The following is a 9,452-nucleotide window of genomic DNA, read 5'->3' on the forward strand; positions in this document are numbered from 1 at the left end:
TCTCCTTGTCAGGTCATCTTGTTGCATCAGCCCTCCATGCCAGCCCATCACGCCAGCTTGCTGTCTTGCTTGTCTTCTCTAGGAGGCACCAGGAACCAAACCTGGGACCTCTCATGTTGTAGGTGGGTGCCCAAATGCTTGAGCCACATCTGCTTCCCTTTAGTCTCCTTTAATCTGGAACACTTTTCAGTCAATCTTTGCCTTTCATGAACATCAACTTGGAAAAGTACAGACCTGTTGTTTTGTAGAATGTCCTTCATTTTGAATATTTATGTAAAATTTAATGAGAAGGCTTGTTTGTGTGGATAGGCAGAGAGAAAAAAAGAACTGAAAGTTTGTGGTGAGTTGTGGTTGCAAGGCTTGGCACATCATGAGGTTCTTTATTCTTACTCCTCTTTGTTTCTCTAGCACCTAGCAGAGCCTGGTACTCTATAGGTACTCAATAAATGGTTGACAGACAAATGCTTGGTACTATGTGAAAGGCCAAGAGCATGTCTCCCAGCATCTACCTTGGAAAGCCTTTTATAGAAGGGAGTTTGGGTAAACTTTAGCCTTAATTCCAAACTTGGGTAACTTTTCCTAATGTTTGTAATTTGTAATAGTAATAGTTAATTTAGCTCTCAATTGTGCCAGATTCTGTTCTCTATGTTTTGAATGCAGCAGTGAACAAAACATAAAAATCTCTGTCCTTTGGAGCTCATATTCTATTAGTAGTAGATTGTGAGGGAAGAGAGACAATAAACAAATAAAAAATATTAATAATAAGTACAAATACAGATTATGTTTCTCACAGGATAGAGAAAAAAGGGGGGAAGGGGGAATAGAGAGTGTTGAGGGAATTGCTATTTTAATTAGCCAGGTCAGAAAAGATGGTGTTTTTTGAGTAAATATCTGAAGGAGACTAGGAAGCTAGATAGGTAGATATAGGAGGGAAGAGCTCTTTGCAGAAGAAATTGCACATGCAAAAGCCCTGAGGTAATGGTTTACCTGTCATTTGAAGGAATGTGTGTGTGTGTGTGTGTGTAAAGTGGATTATAAATATATATAAAGGAAGTAGAATAAAGAAAGAGAAGAATAGTGGATAACATCAGAGAAACAATGGGCAGCTATATCATGTAGTATTGAAGGCTCACTGAAAGGACTTCTGCTTTTGCTCTGTGATGGAAAATTCTTGAAGGACTTTTGAGCAGGTGGATGAGATGATCTGGTTACTTTTACAAAGCTTCCCTATGTCTCCTGTGCTGAACAAAAGCAATAAGAGAATAAGATTAGAATCAGGGAAACCATTTGGAGGCTATGGTACTGATTTAGGCTAGAGATGATGATGCCTGAAATCACGGTGGAACAGAGATGATGAGATGTGGTCAGATTCTGGGTTGGTTTGAATCTGCCAATACATTGTACATGGGGTGCGAGAGAAAGAGAAGAAGCTAGAATGACTCCATGGCTTTGGGCCAGAGCAACTCTGGGGGTCCAGCGGGTCCCCAGTGCTGCCAAAGGAAACTCATCCTGCAGTATGCAGCTGCCTGCATGCCCCAGGACACAAGTTAAAATGTAACAAACCTCCTCAAAGGAGAACAATGTACGAATGGTATGATAAACTGAACTTTTCCCAGGCTGCACAGTTCCTTCTTACAATAACACTGCCAGACCCCATTCATGTAACTCTGTTATGAAATGGCTTTGTTCTGAGACCCTGTATATTGCCCCTCCTTTTACCTCTTTGCAGAGCGCTATGTTCGTTCTCTGGACAACCGCCTCCAGAAAAGATCTCTCCTGTCGGTTAGTCCCAGTAAATAAAGCTCATTTCTGACACCTTGCTGAGTGTCCTTTGGTCGTGCCACCTCCCTGACCTGTGCCCTTCAGGAGCTTGGTGTCAACAACAATTTAAGATTGAATTGCTGTGTGTGCAGAGATGGGGAAGATTTTGGTTGGGAGAGAGGTGCAGGATGGAGATGGGGTAAGGATCTGCTATGCCCTTAGAATAGAACACTATGCAGAATTTTAAAAATTGAGGTGACCCTAAATTTACTAAATTAGAAAGATCTCTGGGAAGCGGACTTGGCTCAATGGATAGAGCATCCGCCTACCACATGGGAGGTCTGCGGTTCAAACCCAGACCTCCTTGACCTGTGTGGAGTTGGCCCACATGCAGTGCTGACGCAGTCAAGGAGTGCTTGCCACGCAGGGGTGTCCCTGCGTAGGGGAGCCCCATGCACAAGGAGTGCGCCCCGTAAGGAGAGCCACCCAGCTCAAAAGAAAATCCAGCCTGCCCAGGAGTGGTGCCGCACACACGGAGAGCTGACACAGCAAGATGACGCAATAAAAAAAAAAAGAGACACAGATTTCCGGGCCGCTGACAAGAATAAAAGCGGACACAGAAGAACATATAGTGAATGGACACAGAGAGCAGAAAACTGGGGGGCGGGGGGCAAGGGGAGAGAAATAAATTTTTAAAAATAAATCTTTAAAAAAATAAAAATAAAAAAATTTTAAAAAAGAAAGATCTCTAAGGGAAACACACACACACACATGAACAAGATCCTGAACAAAATGTCAAGAATGGTACCATTTGTGTTAAGAGAAAGAAGAGAAAAAAATTACATATAAATGTTTATAAATGCATACCCACTAAAAATTTACCATAACCCACTGTAGGCAATGCATACTTTATCTTAACTCAGTACATATGTACATATGTATAACTGAAAACAAATGTCTTACAAAATATAATTACTTTTGGTACATGAGATGCATTTTGATATTTTCAATCTGACTTTCTTTCTTTTTCTTTTTAATGCTGATCATGATCTACTAATAGAGATGACCTGCAGTTTGAAAACCACTGGCTAGGTTATTTCTGGAAGGGTACACAGGAAAGTTACTGTGGATATGTAAGGAAGAGTGGGAGTGGCTGGCGGTAGAAGAGGAAGAGAGACTCTTCACTGTATATCCTCTAGAACCTGTTGAATTGCCTTGCATCATCCATTTCTACCCTCTTCCAAAATCCACTCAACCGGCAACTTTCTAACACCAAATCCTACATTTCTCTTCAGGCTGTTTAAATCCTTTCAATGCTGTAGTGTATTTTTGTTTGCCTGCCAACAAATATTCACTCTCCTGAAAATTGCCCCTGGCTTTCCTTGGGGAATCATCCCTCCTCCACTCTCTGTTCATGAGCCTTGGTTGGAACTGACTTCATGGATTTGCATGGATGGGACTTTTTCTAGGCTCTCAATTCTGTTCCTTTGGTCTATTTGCTTATCTCTGCTTTAGTAGCACAATGACTTCATTCCCAAAGCTTTATAATAGGTCTTGATGTCTACTAGAGTAAGTTCCTCTTCCTTGACCTGCTTCAAAATTGTTTTGGCAATTCTTTGTCCTTGGCTCTTTATTTTACAATTTATAAAGTCCCATAGAAATAGCTGTTCAGATTTTAATAGAAATTGGATTGAATGCGTGATAAATTTGGGAGAAACTACATTTTATGTTCCTGAGTTTTCCTATCCATAAACATGGCATATCTCCCCTTTCAGATGGGTCTTTTATTTTAACAACTAAAAACATTTTCTAATAGTCTCTTTAAAGTTATTACACAATTTTTAAAAAAGACTTATTCCTAGGAACTTTTTGTTTTCTTTTTTTTTTTAAAAGATTTATTTATTTATTTCTCTCCCCTTCTCCCCCCCCCCCCCCACCCCAGTTGTCTGTTCTCTGTGTCTACTTGTTGCGTGTTCTTTCTTTGTCCACTTCTGTCGTTGTCAGCGGCACGGGAATCCATGTTTCTTTTTATTGCATCATCTTGTTGTGTCAGCTCTCAGTGTGTGCGGCACCATTCCTGGGCAGGCTGAACTTTCTTTCGCACTGGGCGTCTCTCCTTACGGAAGGCACTCTTTGCACGTGGGGCTCCCCTACGCGGGGGACACCCCTGCATGGCATGGCATGGCACTCCTTGCGTGAATCAGCACTGCACACGGGACAGCTCCACACAGGTCAAGGAGGCCCAGGGTTTGAACCACGGACCTCCCATGTGGTAGACGGATGCCCTAACCAGTGGGCCAAGTCCACTTCCCGGCCAGGAGGTCATTCTTGAGGTTATATTTATACAGGTCTCAGGCAGATTGCACAAACTGTCACAGTAAACAAAGCCACAAACAAACATGCTCTGGGCACCATAGGCAAGGCACACAGACTCATGAAATCAGCACCCCCTTGGTGGACCTATTTGGGAATATATGAAAATCTATTTCCCCAATATAACATAGTTATACTCATTTATAATTCCCCTAGTCATGATTCTTCCACTACTTTTATTTGAACCCATAATTTTCAAGATATCTATTAAATATATTTCCCAGAGACTTAAATCTTCAGATTGTTCATATACCAGTTGTGTCCTGAAACCCAGCAGAGTTGTGACCAACTCCTACTCTCCAGTTCTTCAGGTCCTGGACAACTAACAAAAGGATAATGACAGACAAGTCCCATCCCAAAACAAGGAGCATCTGCAACTGCAAGCAAAACAATTCCTTTCCTCTATCCCATGCTAAGTCCCCTCTCAGCCTGAAGCAATCAGAGCAGACATCATCCCAAATCCTTCAAGATTAAGGATTGAACAAAAATAAGGTGCGTACGTGTGTTTGTGTGTGTGTGTAACCATGAACCAAAGCAGATTCATTGTTATTGTAGTTATCTTGTGTTAACAGGGTAACTTGTAACATTAATATAAAAAATTTAAAAAAAAATTTAAAATACAATGGCAAATGACTTTCCCAATAAAGGTTTCCGCCTATTACCTGTATAGTAGTTATATGCATATGTTTCTGTACATGGTCTCTACACAGTTCTAAGTGTCACTGTATTTAACTGCTGCACTTGTCAACTTTTAATAAAGCACATAAAATGTTGATTTTTAAAAAGACATTGTCAGAAAGGATAAAAAAGCATGATATAACTGTGCTTGTTACATGAATGACTTCATTGTATGGAATATGAATATATCGCAATCAAGTTGTTAAAAACAGAAAAAAAATATCTGTGCTTATCAATATTTATTTTAAAGCTCAACATGTCCCAGATTTGGTCAGTAGAAACCCCTTCAGGTTGGCTTTTGGGCATGTCCTTCTGTTTTTTTAGCACTTCCTTGCTTTCTAGCACAACAAAATGTTCCAGGTACACCTTGTACTTCCCTTGCCTCAGAGCTGGAATCAGCCTTTTTCTTTTCAAGACTCCTTTTAGTGGAGCATTTAGTATTTAGAGGCTAAGATCTGGGTGCTAGGTATGCTCATTGTGATTGAGGGGGGGAGGTAACTACTCCAAATTCCTCTCAATAAAGCTATAGAATACATGTGTATTTATAAACAAACACATTTACATCTATCTTTATTGTATTTATGTCTGTATTTCTTGGAATCCATAGTTCAACACAAACCATTGTTTTTCCAATATAAACCTCAGGTTTAGTCTGGTTTTCTCCCTTATTGTGTTGGTAACTCTCTTCTCTGACAGTAAGATATCTTCTTATTTGAGTAATGTCCTTTATGTAACCAGTCTTGCTCCTGCCCTCTCTGCTTTGTGGACGTCTCCCTCATACTGCCAAGGTTCTAATGCCCACATTGGACAGCTGCTCTGTGTGAATGCCTATTTTACTTTACTCCACGTTTAAGTGCTTCGGGCTGAATTGCTAGGAAGGGGAGAGGGAGGGAAGAAAGAAGGGAATAAATGTGAATTTAATCAAATGGTTTTTTTCTACATCTAATTACCCCCTCCCTGAAGGCAACCACTTTTACTTCTTTTAGATGATTATTTTATTCAAGCTTGTATTGCTACTTCTTGATTTCTTTAGGCATTTCCTATTGACTTCACAATACAGTAGCGCTCTTTCTCCATTACCTTTACCCCAGGTTCAACCCCCAGACGTTTTATCTCTCTATTTTCTTAAAATAGCTATATTCTGATTTTTATCAAATCAACATTTAGTGCTAATACTACTGTAATCATGCAAACAACAGTCAGAGCCAACTGTTAGCAAACTATGATTACTTTTCCTTTCCTGCACAGCCTTTGATTTTCCCTGAAGTTAAAAATTGTCTTGTTTTGTTCAGTTTTCTATGTAATTCAACTCTAAATTCTTTGCCAGTTATCCACACTTGTCTCAGTTTATTGAGACACATATGATATATTTCAGTTTCCCAGTGAAGTCACTTCTAGAACCATTGAACATGCTCAGACTCTACTGTTTGCTTCTATACATGCTGTCATCCTAGGATCTCCCTTAACCATCAGCCTGATAATTCCCTTTATGTCCCTTTTGTGTGGATCTTCTGAATTGCATGTAGACCCCATGTCTTTTGCTTTCTTGGTGTTTCCCTCATTTGGTGCAGCAATACTTTGGAATAGCCTCCTGGCAAGGGAAGAAAAGTTGTAGTCTGCAAATGTGTTTTTTACTGTCATTCTGGGCTTCCAAGTTGGAAAAATAGAAGAAACATCCCAGGAAAAGAGATAAGGAAATGGAAAATGGGATAAAACAAACAAACAAACAAACAAAAAACACACAGAACAAGTTCAGGAGGCATAATATCCAAAACAAAGCAGACAACAAAAATAAAACAAAACAACAAAAAACAAAAACAGTTTCAAGGTTGGAAAATAAGTGTTCTTCAGCACATGAAAAGCACTTCCCCCCAATACCTTCTAGCTATCAGTGATGTTATTGAGTTCCAGAGTTATTTTGATTCGAGTTTTTAATATGTGATCTTTCTTTTCCACTCTCAGAAAGTGTGGAGGATCATCTCTTGGTCCTGGGTACTCTGAAATATCACAGTGATACGCCTTGCAGCTACAATTATATTCACTGTGCTGGGCACTCAGGACCTTCAGTCTGGAAACTCACATCCTTCAATTCTTTTATTTATTTATTTATTTATTTATTTATTTATTTATTTATTTCTCTCCCCACCCCCCACCCCCGGTTGTCTGTTCTCTGTGTCTATTTGCTGTGTCTTCTTTGTCTGCTTCTGTTGTTGTCAGCGGCACAGAAATCTGTGTTTCTTTTTGTTGCATCTTTCCGTGTGGGCGACGCCATTCTTGGGCAGGCTGCACTTTCTTTCGTGCTGGGTGGCTCTCCTTACGGGGCACACTCCTTGCCTGTGGGACCCCCTATGCGGGGGACACCCCTGCGTGGCTCGGCACTCCTTGTGCACATCAGCACTGCGCATGGGCCAGCTCCACACCGGTCAAGGAGGCCCGGGGTTTGAACCACGGACCTCCCATGTGGTAGACGGACACCCTAACCACTGGGCCAAGTCCGCCCCCAACATTGGTAATTAATACCACTGGTAATTAATACCATAAGGTAGTTAGTTAATACCACTGAATTATACACTTAAAAATGGTTAAAATGGTAAATTTTATGTTATATATATGTTATTACAATAACAATTTTTAGAAGTACAGGGCAATTATATTATGTCTTGCAGGTCAATTCCATTCTTCACGCATTTGTTTATGAGTGTTCATGTACAAATGATATACTTCAATAAAAAACGAAAAAAAATAAGAAAAATTTTTTAAAATTTTAAAAAAAGAAAGAGAAAAGGCAAAGGGATAGGAGCCTGGGACAGAAATGAGAGATATGAAACTCTTTCAAAACCTGCTGGTTGTGCTTTTATTTTCCCAGTTATCCTTTTATATTTAAAGGGTTGATTTTTAGGTGGTCAAGTAAAATAAGAATTTATAGCCCACATAAAAAATGATTTTAAAATCTACTAAGAAAAATTCCTTTAAATATTTTCAATTCAGCAAATATTTATTGAGGGCTTCCTCCTCGCAAAGCACTGTGGGGAAAAAAAAGAGTTCAGCTGTGTACGAGTAGTTTAAATGGGAATTTATTCTCGGTATGAGAATTATGATAAAGTCCCCATTAAATATCTAATTAAGTCCAAATTAAATCAAACATTTGTTGAGCACTTACCACATGCCAGGTCCTGTATAGGAGAAAAAATGATAAATAAGGTAAGATTTTTAAGAATTTATAATCTGATAGAGAAGAATAAGACAAGTATTAAGATGGCTAAGTTACAAGAAAGGGCGAGATTTATTAGGAGGGTACAAATTTCTGTGTATTTTGCAGGTGAAAGATCATTGTCAATAATCAAATCTCCTCACTGATTCAAACTACAATTTCAGATTAATGTTCCTAGGAGAAATGTTTGGTTGGTAAAATACTCTGCATGTGAATAAAATGTTTCTGGTGCCTGCCAGGTAGTGAGAAGCCCAAGAAAAAAAATAACATCCTACACCAGAATGTAAGGACCAAGAGGAGAGAAATGTGTCCGTATTGTTCATTGATGACGCCCAAGTGCTGTGAATATTGCCTGGCATGTAAGAGGTGCTCAATAAATATTTGTTAAAAGAATGAATAGAGTTCACAGAATGGAGCTGAGATCCCTGCCTCAGTTCTAGTAATAGTTGGAATTCCATGGATCTTCTTTAACATGAACTTTGGAGAGAAGGCTGGGTAAGCATGCCTCAATATTTGCTTAGAGTAGTTTCTGTTCCTTGTTATTTTTGACAAAACAAAACAAAACAAAACAAAACAAAACAACCAATATGTTAAAGGAGAGATGTTTGTTGCATGCAATGGTCATGGAGTAATTGGTTGCATTTAGCATAAGTTGGTCCTTACCTTTGATGGCCAATATTTTTATCACCAACTCAGCAACAAACAAGAGAAGGTTATGTAGCATGTATCCAATATCTTAGGTCTAGGTCAGTTCTAATATCCATGCCAATTGAATTGGGAAAGTGCCTTCCCCACAGGTCTTTTATAAATGATCTCAGTTTTCGGATAGGCAATTGGAATCCATGAAGCCTCTTAGAAATTGGAAACTATGTGAGTCTTCCCAATCCTTCATTTCCTCTAAAACTTTATACATTCATAAAATGACTTGTCAATTTGTGACAAATCATCTTTAATATTTCACTTTTAATTTTAAACTCTAATTATGAATTCCTTGATTCAATAGACACTTTCTAAATACCTATGACACAGGTGCAATCTCTGTCTTCAAGGAGGCATGGTCTAATGAGGGAGTCACACAAGTAATTACAATGAACTGTGATGAGTGCTGGAATAGAAATATGTATAGGGTTTAAGGCTAAAAAATCTCTTTCATCATATAAGATTACTTATAAATGTAGAAATTGATATAGTATAATTATAAATGCTAATAAACTCAGACCAAATATGAGGAAGCATTAATAGGTAATGAATTAAGGAATTAATACCTTGTGTTAGGGAAACGGACTTTGGCCCAGTGGTTAGGGCGTCCGTCTACCACATGGGAGGCCCGCGGTTCAAGCCCCGGGCCTCCTTGACCCGTGTGGAGCTGGCCATGCGCAGTGCTGATGTGCGCAAGGAGTGCCGTGCCACACAGGGGTGTCCCCCGCGT

This window comes from Dasypus novemcinctus, chromosome 7 (genome assembly GCF_030445035.2).
Source record: "Dasypus novemcinctus isolate mDasNov1 chromosome 7, mDasNov1.1.hap2, whole genome shotgun sequence".
NCBI lineage: Eukaryota > Metazoa > Chordata > Mammalia > Cingulata > Dasypodidae > Dasypus > Dasypus novemcinctus.